Genomic DNA, 16997 nt, shown 5'->3' on the forward strand with positions numbered 1-16997 from the left:
ACATATTAATAACATTACAACAGCAGAAATGAGCTTGAAAGAATTTTCCTTATGGATATAAAAGTTGTTTACTGGTAGACACATCATAGTACATCAACTAAATTTAAGTAAACATTGATAATACAAATAATCATCCTACCAAAGAAGTCATTATATCCTTCAAATTATATCTATGTGATCACATGTATGGGATATCAAATATAATATGACATGTTACTGCAAAATCTAGCAGGCCCAGTGCAAAGCCTCAATAGGTAACCTAGGTCTTGTGGCAACAAGAGATCAGCCAGCACTGTCACCTCAATGGCTTCTCTCCAGTTAATTAGTGGCGGGTATTATCCCCACAAGAGAGGTTTCCCTAAAAAGATCAACAAGAAGATATACAACTAAGGAGAGCTGAAAGGTGATGCAAGGTCTACTAATTGAAGGAAAAGGTAGTGGCCAAGCCTTGAAAGGTTCAGATCAGTGTTGAAGGAATTGTCCCCCACCAAGGATATGGAGGCAGAACCGCGTCCCGTACGGATCCGCCACTGATCCTTTGGTGGAACCACAAATCCGAAAATCGGATCCACGATTCCGCCTTTTTTTGGCGATTCCTGGAAAATTGGATCCATGGGGGCCTGATCCATAGTTTCTATTGCCCGATCCACAAATCCGGAAAGGACCGGGTGCGGATTTGTGGAGGTTCGAGCGTGTATCCACCGCAGATCGCAAGCGAATCTAAGAGAAGGTGGATGGTTCACATGGTTCCGCGGGGCTTTTTTTGTTTTTTTTTTTTTTTTTTTAATTTTGAACTATTATGTGAGGAACTCCACTTTCCGAATACTCCCAAGGTGCCCCCTGATGCTCCCTAGACGCTTCCTAGATGCTCCCCAAAGGTAATGTTAAATTCTTAAAGTAAAAGGATTATCTTTCATTTCCATCCTTTTACTTAAATTTTTAACATTACCATAAAATGACTCAAGATGTTTGAGAGTGATTCCAACCTCATCAGACTTCATATGGAGAAAATAGAATTTCATATCGCATTCAAAATTTAGCAGACTTAACAGTTTTCAGGATCAATGGGATTGTGGCATTTCATTGGATTATATCATGTATGAGGGCATGTGATTGGCATTTAATCAAGAGCACCAAGCCCTATATGTACCCCAGTGTTGGTGTTGTTGATTGTTGAACTCCTTTATCATGGCCTTAGCAATTATGTACCCTTCACTCAAGTCAAAATCATTGATCAAGAATGTTAAGCTTTTTCTACCATATTATAAGGCTTGGATTAAGCTATTTGATAAAAATTATTCAATGCTGACTAATATCCCTATAGAATTGAAGTAGAGGCAATGGCTAGACAAGAGAAGAGGAATCTAGATTCTAGATGGTCGATGCTAGAATAACTAATCATTGACGTACAATGGATGCCATATCTATCTTGATTTATGTAAAAATACGCATGTTTTCATGTCTTCTACAACTAATTTGGTATTTTGGATTTTTTTTAAAATAAATGCAAAAAAATATAAAATATATATATATATATATATATATATATATATATATATATATAGATTAGACGCTTCCTAGATTTTTGGGAAATGACGCTTCCGTGTCCCCGCTTCCAAAAAACATCCCCGCTTCGTGCAACGTTGGTTCGGATAACAGTTGCCTAGATTTCAAGTATACTTTTCCAAGACCCTTATAGTTTAGAAGAAGGATGCTATAAGTTAGGGTTTTTATGAAATGTAGATTTAGGGCATACAATGGCATATAGCAACTTGAGAAGATGGCCTATGAGTGATAGGGTCAACGAATAAGCAAAGGCTATGAAGGAGGTGAACTAGGGTTAAGTAAACAATGGTTCTAAATGCCTAAGAATGCATATGACAGCGATTAAATTCAAGATATCAACCCTAATTTTGGGGTGATGACATGCAACAAATGTTAGATTTTTCCTTTTTGTATTTAGTAAATGCAAACCCTTTCAATAGGGCAATAAGAAATGGACAATAAATTGCTGAAATGTATATTTAACCTAATCCTAACCCTAGTTACCATAAATTGAAGAGAAATATAAGAAATCAAAATGACCACCACAAGTTAGTTGTAATGAACCAAGTCCGTATACGAAGCAGAGTACTCAAAATATTTGAAATATAAGAATGTCCATCATGGGATGAATAATATATTTATATAATAATGTTTGAATACAAGTGATATAACATTATATGAGATGATCGATGTTACAAATGAGGGCTCGCTTATATACTTAGGCAAGTGCCCCTTCATGAACAGTCATGTCCCCTTAGACATGCCTCTTCAGTACTAATTATTATTATGATCATTATTATTTATATTTATAATATTTTTGAGATAAGTTATATTCATAACATTGCCTTCCTCTTCCGAAAAGCTTTGTCTTCGAAGCTTATTGTTGAAAAGGTGCGTCATTTGTTTCCTTGTTTTGTAATCAATTCGCACACTCAGAAATTATTCGAGTTGTCATTTTCGATGATACAAGATGATAGGATCTTCTGAGTGATAAACAAAATTGTCAAACTGAAAAGGGATCTAACCATCTTAAATCAATCTTCTGTGGAACCTTGCAATTACTTGATAGCTAGGATAATTTGTTATTGTAAGACTAGATTGTACTGACATCAATATTCTTTGGAACATAAGTTTGTTGTTTCTATTCTAAGTGATACAGATACACAGACTGATTGAGATGTATGCTCTTGTGATTCGAATGTAGATAAGGAGCACTTGTTGTTGAAGTTTCTAAGTTTACTTAGTTTAGAAACCCTTCATGCACTTTTTCTGATTTATTCCTACCTACTTGTTATTTTTCTTTAACAAGTTATTTACAAAGTAAATACTGAAAATAAACACCAGTGCATGTTCAACATATTACAGATCAGTGACTAAAAGAAACAAGAACAAACACACCACATGACACCATTATTTTTGGACCAATGTCCCCATAAAAACCCAATGCAGGAAAATCGGTGCAGCTATCTGAGGGTTTTCTTATTAAACAATATCAAAGTACAATCTGTGTGCCGAAACTGCCGTACCCAACAGAGAATTTCCTTAGCAGCTATACCTCACAGTTTGAGAGAAATCTCTTGGCTGGAACCCCGGAAAATCCTTCTAGTAGTTCCTCAGCACAAAACTACTCTGCAACCCTAGCGTCTGCCCAATCAGGATTGCGTCAACCTCTCCTAACCCAGCATTGGCCCTGCATCAGCCTTCCTTGGCCTGCGTCAGCCCCAGGAGGCCTTGCGTCAGCTCTGGGAGCCTCTAGGTCAGCTACGTTGGCCCCTCTGGTGCTCTGTGCAGCACTTGGCTGCCTCTGCGTGGCCCTGCATGAGCCCTTGCTAGCTCTGCATCACCCTCCTTGGTTGTTGTGCTGCTCTCCTAGCACAATCTCTGCCTTCTCTGTTTCTCTGTACTCAATGCCCCTCAGCTGCTCTCCCAATCACTGATTCTATCTCTCTTAGCAAAATCTTGCTCTAGAGAATAGAATGACTGATCACTCTGGTGTATTCTCCAAGTGACCCTCAAGCCTCCTCTTATACTTTTCCTGTTGACATATCAATGGCCGAGATTAAGTCCCTAATCAACGGCTAAGATTAGATCTATCTTGATCAATGTCTTTTGGACCATTTTAACACAGATTCATATTAATACACATTAATATTTTATTTTGCCTAAGTTTAGACTTAGGGACTCCATTAAAAATATTAATTATGTTAATATCTCCTGATCTGTTTAGAATCTGCCCAAACCCTTTCTGGGAATTGGAGATCTCATGTGCCCCAACCTCTCCACCAAATTTTGTGGCTAGAGCACATCCGATGCTACCCCAAATCAACACTTGTAATTTGATTTTCCTTTATCATGCATGTGGAAATTGTTGGAATTTCTAAGTCTGACCCGTTAGAAACCCTTCATGTACTTTATTGATTTATTCCTACCTACTTGTTCTGTTTATTAACAAGTTATTTACCATGTAAATACTAGAAATAAATACAAGTACATGCTCAACACATTACAGATCATCAACTGAAGGAAACAAAAACAAGCACACAAGTGACGTCGTTGTTTTTGGACTAATATCCCCGGAAAAATCCAATGCGGGAAAACCGGTGCAGCTATCTGAGGGTTTGATTTATTAAGCAATTTCAGAATACACTCTGGGTGCCAAATCCAGCTTACCCAACAGAGAAAAATCTCGGCAATAGTACCTCTCTACTCGGAAGCAGATATTCTCGCTGAAACCCCGGATAAACACTCTGGCAGCTCCACAGCTCCAATTTGCCCCACGAAACCCCAGCGTCAGCCTCTAGGGACTGTGTCAGCCTCTCTCTAGCTCAACATTAGCCTAGCGTCAGCCCAGCGTCACTCTGACTTGGCTTGCGTCAGTCCTCTAGCCCTCTGCGTCACCCACGCTGGCACTCTGAGGCACTACGCAGCTCCTGGTTGGCTTTGCGTGAACCTTTGGCTGCTTTTGCGTCCCTCTCTCTGGCTACTGCGTTGATCCTCCCAGTGCTATCTCTGCCTCTCTACTTCTGTATCTACTGCCCCTCAGCTGCAACTCTGATCACTCTCTCAACTTTCTCAACAAACCCAGCGCCAGAAAGTCGAAATCTTGATCTCTTGGTGTGTTCTCCAAGTGACCCTCAAGCCTCCTCTTATACTTTTCTTGTTGACAATTCAAGGGCCGAGATTAAGTCCCTAATCAATGGATAAGATTAATTTTGGCTTGATCCATGACTTTTGGACCATTCTGACACAGTTTTATATTAATACACATTAATATTTTATTTTCCTTAAGTTTAGACTTAGGGACTCCATTAAAAATATTAATTATTTTAATATCTCCCAAACTATTTAGAATCTGCCCAAACCATTTCTGGGTATTGGAGATCTCATGTGCTTTACCCTCTCCACCAATTTTCGTGGCTAGAGCACATCCGATGTTACCCCAACTCAACAGAAATTCCCTGATTTACTTCAGGTACTGATATTGTTGAGCTGGTTACAAAATCTCCACTTGGATTTTTCATCGTTTGAACTGCAACATCTGAATATGTTTTTACTTCAACTAATTTGTCATCTTCTTGAGTTGTAATATTAGCTAGATCAATATTCCTTTTTCTTCAACTTGCATCGTTACATCATAATGCTTCGATACGTCTTTCATGATAGGTTCTTCTAACTTGTTTTTCAATGATTTCTTATCATTTTTAAGTTTCCTTTCTTAAACATGAAATTTCTTCAACTTCTTATTCAGCTTAATTTTGATGTTTAAGCTTCTCGTTTTTTAAATCTCGGATTTGTTCTAATTTTTTTTATTAAAAAAATTTAAGCACAAATTTTCTTCTTCTTTCTCTGATAAACTTTCGTTGAGTTTCTTCTGGTAACTTTCCTTTTCTTGTAGTTTTACACTTTCTGACTTGTATGATCCTTCAAACGTTATTTTTTTTCGTTTTTGTTGGATATGACTTCATCAAGCTCCTTTTACTTCTTCAATATTGTTTCTTGTTTCTCTTGAAGCATCAATTTCAAAATATCCTTAAAGTCTTCTGATGAATGCATTATTGATTCTAACTTCATTGTCATGTCCTGGAATATGATCACCTTCTTATAAGCAAACATGAAAAAAAATATACTCTATGTTTAACATGAACATACCCAATTCTTTAAACCAAGGTAGACCAAAAATTATGTCAATTTTTTTGTTATACATAGATACGACGTTGATTTGAGATATATATTCATAATGATCAATTGTCACTTGTAAATCATTAATTTCATACTCTTTTTGCCAAAAATATCTTTCTTTTTCACCTATATTTGACTCTAAAATTAATAACTGATTCGCCAAATTAATATTGATGTATTTTTTCTCATTATTTGTATATTTCTCTTGGCTACTCCCTTTTAATGTAAATAGTTTGTAATCTGTGATTGAAAGACTATTATAGGAAAATCTTCCTTCATCATTTTCAAATTTCTTGTATTTGGTGATTGTCTTCACAAATTTCAAAAGCTCTGAATACGCTTTCCTTTAATATTAATACTCTTTTATGTGAACTATTAAAAACTTGGGTAACTTGAGTAATCCTTTTTTTTTCCTTTTCACTTTCACTTTTATCAATATTATCCACTTATAATTAAAAAAATATCATTCTTTTAACTATAATGCTTTCTCTTTATATTTATTATTTATGTATAATTAAAACTTGGAAATTTTTATATATTTATATATAATGTAACTTAACTCTTTAATTTTGTCCCTTGTATTTAACTTATTTATATTCCTTACTTATATGCATATTTATATATAATTAAAACCTGGAAACTTTTTATATATTTATATATAATGTAACTTAGCTCTTTAATTTTATCCCTTGTATTTAACTTAATTATATTCCTTACTCATAATTTTTCATATATATATATATATAGATATATCACGTTAACCCTTTAATAATTGTGGTCTTTCTTCCCATTCAATCGATGCGACCGTACAGATTGATACAGCACAATGATTTAATTTTTGACTTGTACAGTGCAGATAGTTCGAAATACTACAGACTTTAGTTAATTCAACAATAATTTCCCTTACACAGCGCCAAAACAAATTCGTTGTACGAAAATATGAATGTTAATTTTGATGTGTCAGTAGCTCTATCTAGCATCACAGCGATGGAGGCTACAGCCCCATACGGCTAGAAAAAACTACAGCTAGAGAAATGGCCTAAAAACAGTAGCGGCAAAATGCGTGGTACTTCAATGTTTAGTGTTAAGTTGACACTGTTGCAAAGTTGAAGGCCCTCAAGAATGTAAAAAAACCAGATAATTGGCAAGCGTTCTGGAGATCCTGACGAGTGAATCAGACACTCCTTTGTTGGTTTAGACTGCAGTTGTCGTGGGATGTGGTAGTTCGTCAGTGGTTGCAATGCACAATATACGATTGTGGCAGTGTGGCAGAGCTGAGGAACGATGGCAGGGGATGACTGCCACAGGCCTGAAATTGTAATTTTTTATTTATTTTTATTTACTCCTTTTTTATTAATGTATATATTGATTTTTCTTAACCTCTTATATATATATTATTTTATTTTCTCATTTTTTTGTATTTTTTCTTTAAAATAAATTTTCTTTCTTCTTTTCTCTTTTTTTTAAATTAGCAGTATTTTTTTTTTTCAAATAGAATCCTTTTTTACTTTTTCCTCTTTTTTTTCTATTTATATGGCCAAAGGCCGGACAATGAAACATGTGAAATGGAGAAGCTACAAACTCTGTGTAGCGAAACGCCTCAATTGCGACAACAACAAGGTTGACGAAGAGTTGATGGCCAAAGACTGGATCAGACTAACTCTGTGCAGCGGAGTGGCCAAAGGATTGAACAACTATGATACGAATAAAGTCGGCTACACTTTGATACCAAGGTAACGAATAAAATTTTATACTAGCTAAGTAGTCCAAAATAATTGGAAAATAAAGACATCCATTGAATATAAGAATATATATTGAGTAATGTATGAAAGAAGTGATATGAGATGATGGCCCGCTTATATACCTAGGAAGGTGCCCCTTAATGAACAGTCATGTCCCCTTAAACATACCTCTTCAATACTAATTATTATTTAATTAATTATTATTATAAACTCAAGTTAATAATTAAGTTAGGTTAATAATTAGGTTATTATCATGATCTTAAGTTAATAATTATGTTAGGTTAATAATTATGTTGCTTCAACCTAACATTATCTCAACTAGATATCTCAAGTACGAAATGAGCTTGCTACAGTAGGGGAGACAGTATCAAACTCAAAACTGTTAAGGATAGCTTTGAACTGGTTCACAGAGTGGTGGGATACCTTCGTTAAGGAAATCATGGCACAGGAGCTTCTCCCAGCCTGGAGTAGGTTGTGGGATGACTTCACCTAAGAGGAAACTCATGAGAAGGCTCTACGTGGCAGTGTGAAATTTCCTTAAATTCTAGCAACTGGAATTTATTCTCCTAACTGATTAGCAGTTTATTTGTTATACGGCAAATAACGAATAAATCACACTGCAATTCCTCACAATAAAATACATTGTGAAAGTAAAAATCAGGAATTGAGAAATAGATGCACACACATAAAAATCGACACAATTATCTTGGACTAAACGTTCTGGGAAAAACCCCAAAGGCAAAATTGTTGCAGTAGATGACGGTTTCTTTTATTATTATGCAACAATTTTGAGAGTAAAATAATCTGGATGCCCAACTGGCTATCCTCCGGCAAATATATTAGCAAAATAATATGGAGAAGATTTTCTCCCTCTACATATGAATTCGGCCCCTTCTGGTCTGCTCGCACCCCTCTCTAGCTTCTTGCACTGCTAGCTGGAATGCGCACTGTTGACTTTATGCAAATCATATAGCCCTGAATCTGCCTCCAACTGGGTCGTCTAACCTCCCTCTGCCCCTGGCAAATATTCGCTCTACCTTCTGGATGATCTCCTAGTCTCTGGCAACTAAAATGAACCCGCTTTGTGTAAACACTGTATAGCCATTCCTCATGAGCCTGTGATAGATTTCCTGAAAATTTTACAAATTTAACTAATAGAATTGATGAGAGTACCTACCTGTATTCCTGCAGTTGATGATGCCTCAAGCTGCTCCTGCTTCGGTTACCAAAAGACCGAAACCACCCAGCCAAACTGAGCAGAACCTCGCTACTCAGTCCAGTAAGCTTCTCAGTTGAAGCAGACTATTTCCCTCGTGCCCAGAAACCTCAGAACAATCAGCTGTCCCTCTGTTGGTAACTCCAGTTTATAAAAATCTTCCCTTCTTCAGTATCCCCTTCCTTCGTTCTTGTTTCTTCTTCCTCCAGATGCCCCCCCAAAACTCTTCTCTCTTGTTTATAAATTGTTTCTTGGCAGTGGCCGCCCTTCCACCAACAACCCACCGCTTTGCCTCCTCGTGACAACCTTCAATGTCACATAATATATATATTTCTTTTATGATTGAATAAAATATTTCTTTTTAATATAAAGATCCTAAGGTTATACTAAGTACCTTACCTTTAATTAATTTTATTTTTTTAATCATTTTATTAATTTATTAATATAATTTTATTAATAATCTAAAATATATAATTATATAACCATCTTTTAGGATTTAGCTTAATTTTTAAAATCTATCTTTTATAGTTATGTTTACATTATACGTTTTAAATTTAGTATTTACCCATTAATCATGATGCATTAAGCAATATGGGTGTTGATGGGTGAATAGAACTTCTATTTGAAGAAGTGTCATGATATTTAATACTTATAGTTAATTTAGTATATAAATACTAATGCGGTGAATGCGACACATGCATATGTAGCTATCATATGCATGCATCGTGTTGTCGCGCGAAATGACACGACAACGCTCAGACCAGGGGCTGTCACTCTGATCCCCGGTCTCTCCGTTTAAGCCTGTCTCCCACGGCTAAGGGGGGTAGACCCTGAGGAAAAATAAAGGCCAACTGCCACAACAGCTGGGCCGGGAGAAGAGATGCACTAAAATGGTTTTATTGACTTGATAGACCAGTGCCTAAAGGGTGATTACTTGTTAGCTGATATAGAATATAAAACCATGAACAACGATCACTTATCATCAAATAGCCTGAGCAATGCTTAAATCTTCAGTAAACCACAAAGATCATGGAACTCAACAATGATGTCCAACCACTAAGAGAAATAAATTGCCTTAAATGGCAGTGAAACCAGATACTTCTTTCATATTCAGACTTCAGCACGAAAGATACATAATGACAAGCAACTGAAGGTGACCAAAGCAATTCCCCACAAAAAAAAAAAAAATTATGCTTTTCGATTTATTTAAATTTAATCTAAACTATGAAAACTTTAAAACTAAATCTAAAATCTAAAGGACCATTTATTTTTTATTTATTTATTTATTTATTTTTATTTTTTTTTTTATTATTTTTTTTTTTTTTAAAACAAAAATAAAACTAAAATCTAAAAATCTATTTAAAATCTAATCTAATAAAAACCAAAGTTTGACTAGATTTTAATCTAAGAACTAAACATTAAAAAAAAAACTATTTTAAATATAGACAAAACTAAAATCTAAAGTGAAAACAAAAAATACTAACTCCTAACTATTGCTAACCTACCCTTAACCCCTTTTTTTTTTTTTTTTTTTATTTCATTTAAACTACAATTTTTGAAATCTAAATGAACTAAGGTCAAAACTTAATAAAACTAAACCCTAACTATGCTACCACCTACGCATAACCAAAGCGGATGAAATGAATTCGAAAAATGACCAAAACGAGTGTGCAGCGATACGGCTCAGTGCTTGGACGGCGGGGGTAACACGCAAAGGATGGCAGCCAGAAGAGACGCAAACTCAGACTCAACGAAAGAGAAAGCAAAACGACTGACAGGCTTCAGGATTCGCTGCTCTGAGGAAATAAATCGAAACGAAATTTTGATGAAAACGAAGTCATTGACTGCAGGCGTGCCCAAAACCTGGAAACGAGAAATCAAATGAAATGCGGCCTCAATGGAGTCTGAGAAAACCGATGAGCAAGCGGACACCAGATGCTGGGCAATGTAACCCTGTGTTTAACGCCAAAGGAAAGATGCCAAACAAAAAAAAGACGCAGATGACTGCGATGGGATGACACTCGGCCTCCTAAACGCGAAAGACTATGCCGCAGATGCTTAAATGCATGAACGTATAATCACCAAAAGACAAAACGAGCATTCAAATTCGAAGCTATACCCGGAACAAAATTCGAAAATTTTTATGCCATTGACTGCGTTTTTTAGAAAGGAAAACTCGACCCTAACCCAGAAATGAAGTGTGGAAAACGTACTGCGTAAGCAAGGTGACTTAGCAGCTTCCGGCGGGAGTAAATCTAAAACACGACGGCAGCAATAAATTGTTTCAAAGCAGCTGCACACAGATTTTCCTTAGACTTCCCAATAAAATACTGAGTTTTGGTTGGACTTGTCACTGGTGTGTTTTGTCAATTAATTCTATGGCACCTTTCTGTAGGTGTAGCTTGTGATGTTTTGTCTCAAGTGTACATACAGTGCCAAGAATGTAAACCAGAACAATCATTTCATATTTATTGACAGAGGCTACAGCAGTAAGGAAACAATGGAACCTGGTATGCAAGACAGCGCGGTAAACTTCAATACAATGACCAGCTCCTTGTACGATATCCGTAGTGTAGTTTACTGGTGTTGTCCCCTTCAAAATTCAGTGTTTAACCCCTGCTACAGCCACACAACGATATATGCGAGAGTTTAAAGTGAAACCCTTCAAAACTAAACTTAAATCAAAATTTTAAAGCTCTGGAACAGCCAGATTTAACCATAATGACAGTAATGTTCTTGAAATATCAGAAGAAAATTCACTGTAAATCAGAAAAATTTCTCAATGTAAAACATGAAATGAACTTGAAATAATTAACCCAGGGCACAATCAGCTGGGCTCTGCACAGAACAGCCTGTGGGAGTCGGCTGGTTCAACCCAGAACTTCCCCAAACGCCCACAAATAACCTTCACCTAAAAGTTTCCTGCACACCTCAAGCAAGCATCAGCAAGAAAAAGGGCAAGAGATGCTGCTAGATTTCAAGAGAAAATGGAGATACCTGCCATTTTCCAGAAACCCTACAACATTCAGACCCTAGCACGTGAGCAAGATACCTGTACTCACAATGCTCTGAAAAAAATCAGCTATTTTAACTGTTGAAAACTGAAATATGCAGAAAAGCAAACACCTCACAGCAATTCCAGAGAGTAACACCAGCCAGCTTGAACCCCAAAGTCTTTTTATTAATCAGAAATCAGTTTACAAGAGAGCTTTCAGTACAGACTCACAGATCAGATAAACTAAAAATGACCCCCTAAGACCCTACATAAAGGAAATGATCCCAACGGCTAGTTTTGGGTGATCCACAAAAATATTATTATTTTATTGCTTAGGGTTTTTGCTTTATGCTTTTTATTTTTTATTATTTTTTATTATTTTTAATTTTTTTATTTTATTTTTTTTTTATATATGAATTTATTATTTTTATTCATTAAAAAAAATTTAAATTTATTTTAAAATGGATCATCAAACCCAGCCGTTGGAATCATCACCTAGCACCTAGGACCTAGGACTCATGAGGGGATTTACAACATTTTCAACCCTCAAGACACATTTCATCATGATTTTTTACAATTTACATCTCAAAGGGATGAATCCACTTTAACATAGACCCTCATAGACCACCCAGATCTGCGACACAACTATAATCTAGCAGAGTAACACGCTAGGATTCTCCTAAAGTCCTAATGACGAAATGCATCCCGGCTTTGGGGTCGGGTTTGAAGGAAAACTCTGCCGATCCATGGATCGGTGAGACTAAAAACCTCCCGGGACGCAGATTTTCATTAGAAAGTTAGGTCCACCTAGGCAACTTTACATACATGACTCTGATCTGCTTAGATTATTTACAATTCAAACGTGCAGACTGGGTTTACAACAAAAATGATCAAGCTGTCGATGACTATAGGCTGGCACGGACATGTTGCTCAGGAGCTACCCTTCTCTGCCAACAGGAAGGAGGTGTACTGCATGGGCAGTTGACCAATAGTGGTCAACATCTGGCTCTACTTGGGGACACGTTGCTGCACTGGTAGGAATGTGAGAATCCAGAATCTGCATCCATACAACACACAAATAAAAATAAGTAGCGTCCATTCCCAAATCATCATATGCATTAAGTACAGGAAAGATAAAAGCTCTTCATTTATTGACTAACTAATAACATGAAAAGTAAATCTAATCCTAAAAACAGAAATGAAATGCTGAAAAGACAAGGAGTAGGGATAGAAATACAATACAAAAGATGCCCCACGGCATCAGATATCATCTCTGAAGAACAGCTTGAGCATTTGGCCGTTCACTGGTAGATGAAGTGATTCACCATCCAATCTGCTCAAGTGGAATGAGTTTGGTCGAGCTATGTCTCTAATGATGTACGGTCCCAAACACAAGCTGTCAAACTTTTTATGCTTTCCTGGTTTTTCATTTTTGCGATCCCAAAGTAAAACCATATCTCCAACCTGCAAAGATCTAGATCTAGAGCATTTATCAAAGCTTTTCTTAATATTAGATTGATTTTTACATGCAGTTTCAAAAGCTGTCCGACGAGTCTCATCTAACTCCACAATCTGATCTATCCTATTCTGAACAACATCTTTATCAGTGGAAAAATTTTGGAGAAGCTGATAGGCTGGCAATTTTAGGTGCACAGGTAAGGTAACATCCAAGCCATAAACCAATTCAAAGGGAGATTTACCAGTAGATTTCTTCTTAGTAATTCTGTCTGCCCACAAAGCATACTTGATTTTGTTGTCCCAAGACTTCTTGTTATCTCCTACTATTTTCTTGATAATGGTTATGAGATTTTTATTACTTGATTCAGCCAAACCATTACCCTGAGGATAGTAATTCGACGAATGAGATAAGACAATGCCATATTTGAAACAAAAAGATGTAAACTCTGAAGAACTGAAAGCCTTGGCATTGTCAGTAGTGATCTTAGCGGGGACACCAAATCTAGTAATGATATTATTCTCAATGAAATCCATAATCACCTTTTCAGTGGCATTCTTAGCAGGAATGGCTTCGACCCATTTAGTGAAATAATCAGTAGCAGTCAAAATCCAAGAGTAGCCATTGCTAGAATTTTCATGGAACTTCCCTATGAAGTCCAGACCCCAATGCTGAAAAGGTGCCTCTACAATAACAGGTTGTAGAGGAAGGGCAGCAAGCTTCTGTTTCCCAGTGAACAGTTGACAGGCTTGACACGTTCTAACATACTTGTGCACATCAGAAAAAATTGAAGGCCAATAATAGCCATCTCTCAGGATTTTGTGGGCAGTAGTTCTAGCGGCATAATGACCACCACAAAATCCTGAATGAAATTCGGAGATTAATCTTTTGGACTCAATATCGTCAACACACCTAAGCACTATGCCCTCAAGATTTCTCCATCCAAGGCCATCCTTCATAAGGCAATACTTAGTGGCCTTTAGTCTAAGAGCCCTTCTCTTATGAGCGACTAAATGGTTAGGACACGCAAGATTTGTCAAGTAGTAAACTATGTCCTTATACCATTCATGCTCAGCTAACCTTCTTAATTCTGGTGAAGAAAGATCGTCAAGGCAAAACAGACCAAGAGTCTTTTCATTACTTTCAGCTAACATTTGAGCTAAACCTTGGCCTTTGATCAGCTTAGTGGGTCTAATCTCTAAATCATACTCCTGTATCTTAGTAACCCACCTAGCACGAGTCCCTAAGCAATCAGTTTGAGTTAATATGTCTTTAACAGCAGAATGTGGGACGAAAGCGATGATCTTAGAATAACCCACATAAGTTTTAAAATGCTTAAGAGACTTGACTAGGGCATAGGCCTGCTTTTCCATGGTATTGTACTTCAATTCGGAATTTTGAAGTGCTCTACTCATGAAAGCGATAGGCTGCTCGTGACCCTCTCTATTCTTTTGAAGTAAGACACCGGCAATGGTATCCTCAGAAGCGAAAGAAAAAATCATGAAATCTTTGGAGTAATCAGGACTAACAAGGACAGGAGCCTTCGCGATAGCAGACTTGATTTCTTGGAAAGCCCTTTTGCCCTCTTCTTGCCAGACAAATTTCACATCCTTCTTCAGAAGACTTTGAATGGGCTTAGCTATTTCCGCATAATTCGGGATAAATCTTCTAATAAAATTTATCTTTCCAAGGAAAGACTGAAGGGACTTGAGGTTATGCGGGAGAGGAATCTTTTGAATTGCTTCAACTCGTTCAGGATCGACCCTGACCCCTTCCTTAGAGATGATATGACCCAGGAGTTTCCCTTCAGTTACCCCAAAGACAGATTTAGCCGGATTCAAAGAAATTCCATATTCTCTACATCTATCGAAAACTTGCCTAAGATGATCTATATGACTGATACCATCTTTAGAGAAAACAGTAAGATCATCTTGATATATTTCGATAATTTTCCCGATCAATCCTTTGAAGGCATAGTCCATGGCCCTCTGGAAAGTAGCTCCAGCGTTTGTTAACCCAAATGGCATTCTGATGTATTCAAAAGTGCCCCATGGTGTTGTGAACGTGGTCTTGTGTCGATCTTCCTTTTTAACCCAAACTTGATTATACCCAGAAAAACCGTCTAGCAATGACATCATTCCAGACCCAGTTACTCTTTGCAACAAAGTTTCCATTTTTGGCAAAGGGTAATTATCCTTCTTGCACGCTAGATTAAGGTTTCTAAAATCGACACAAAGTCTTATTGTACCATTCTTCTTCCTGACAATCACCAAATTCGAACACCATGTCGAATGCCTAGTTTGAGCGATGATTCCTGCTGCAAGCATCTTCGCAAGCTCTTTTTGGACCAGGGGGGCTAACTTAGGATTAATCTGCCTAAGTTTCTGCCGAAAAGGTTTAGCATTTTCGTCTTTTAAGGGAATAGTATGCTCCATAATATCTTCCCTATAGCCCTTCAACTCATCATAGGAAAAAGCCAAAACATCTCGATATTCACGAAGTAAATCAATCAACTTTTTCCTTTCCTCCAGACTAGTACCTTTACCGATTTTAACCATTTTCGGATTTTCAAAAGTACCAATGTTAACTTCAAGGTACTCGCCTGGGTCCGACTCGTCTTCTTCTCTCAGCTTCGTGGCATCATGCCGATCAAAATATTGCTCTAAGGAAACTACATTTCTGGGAGTGGGATTTATGATATGTCATTGATCTAAAGACCCATCCTCGCCAGAAACTAACCGGAAATCCTCAAACTCATCTAAACTATTGAGAAAACGAACGACTTGCTTTTCATCATTAAAAATTTGCCAATGCTCTGAGTTGTCTGGAACAGATGGTCTGAATATTATCTCCATTTTAATTTTATCGTTGATTAACTCATCAGACAACTGGAAAGTGCTAGCAGCTACGGCAAGTTCATCTGCCGAACTATTTAGCTCTCTAGGAATTGCTTCAAGGTTAAGGGCATCGAAGTGCTCCATAGTATCCCACACAGCATTTTGATAGTTTCTTAATCTCTGATTTCTACATGTGAATTTGTTCTTAAGCTGCATGATAACCAGATCGGAATCCCCCTTTATGTTAAGCAATTTAATCTTCAAAGCTTTGGCCAATTCAAGGCCCAACAATATGGCTTCATACTCAGCGACATTGTTGGTTGCTTCAAATTCTAGACGATAGGCAAACTTGAATACGTGACCAAGGGGAGACTTAAGCACAATCCCAGCACCCTTACCATGACTAGAGAAAGCACCATCGAAATACATATACCAGACTTCATCCTTAAGATCTTTAATCTCATCATCGGGAGGAATTATGAAATTGGACATGATAGCATAGTTCCCGATGTCAGATTTTTCTTTAATTATCTCGTTACGAGGCTTTTTAGGATTTTCAACATGAAATTTCCTCTCAGGCTCTCTATTTAGTCTAACAAAACCGTCACCGCTAGGAGAAGGAATCATAGCATATGACCAATTCATCTGAATGCTTCCCCCTAGATCAGAGGCCCACTTCCTAGATAACAGCATACCCCAAGCATCAGGTACATCAACGACAACAATATCCATAACAACCATGATGTCTGGGTAGACCGAAAGATGAACTTGCAAATCCTTGATTAAACCATGTACCTCGATCTTCTTAGAATCCATGGCGCATATATTATAGTAGGGTCTGGAAACTCTTAAGTTAAGCTGTTCCATAACCCTTTTAGTCATAACACAAGCAGATGCGCCTGAATCCAACATGCAGTTATTCAATTTATACCCATTGACTAATAAGGTGATAAAGAAGGGTTGATGATCCTTGTTATCAGCATCTACGCTTTGCAGATAGATAGGAGCATCATGATAGTCAACCTCA

At 37.1% G+C, this 16997-nt stretch overlaps 1 protein-coding gene across 5 annotated transcripts in view; it reads right to left on the bottom strand.

The window, feature by feature from the left end:
* CW7 overlaps nucleotides 1-16997 on the bottom strand; it is a 502578-nt gene that overhangs the window by 399120 nt on the left and 86461 nt on the right. The window lies entirely within an intron of this gene.

Source organism: Pinus tabuliformis, chromosome X, assembly GCF_031772625.1.
Source record: "Pinus tabuliformis cultivar Carrire ecotype Pingquan chromosome X, CPIR1, whole genome shotgun sequence".
Classification (NCBI taxonomy): Eukaryota; Viridiplantae; Streptophyta; class Pinopsida; order Pinales; family Pinaceae; genus Pinus; species Pinus tabuliformis.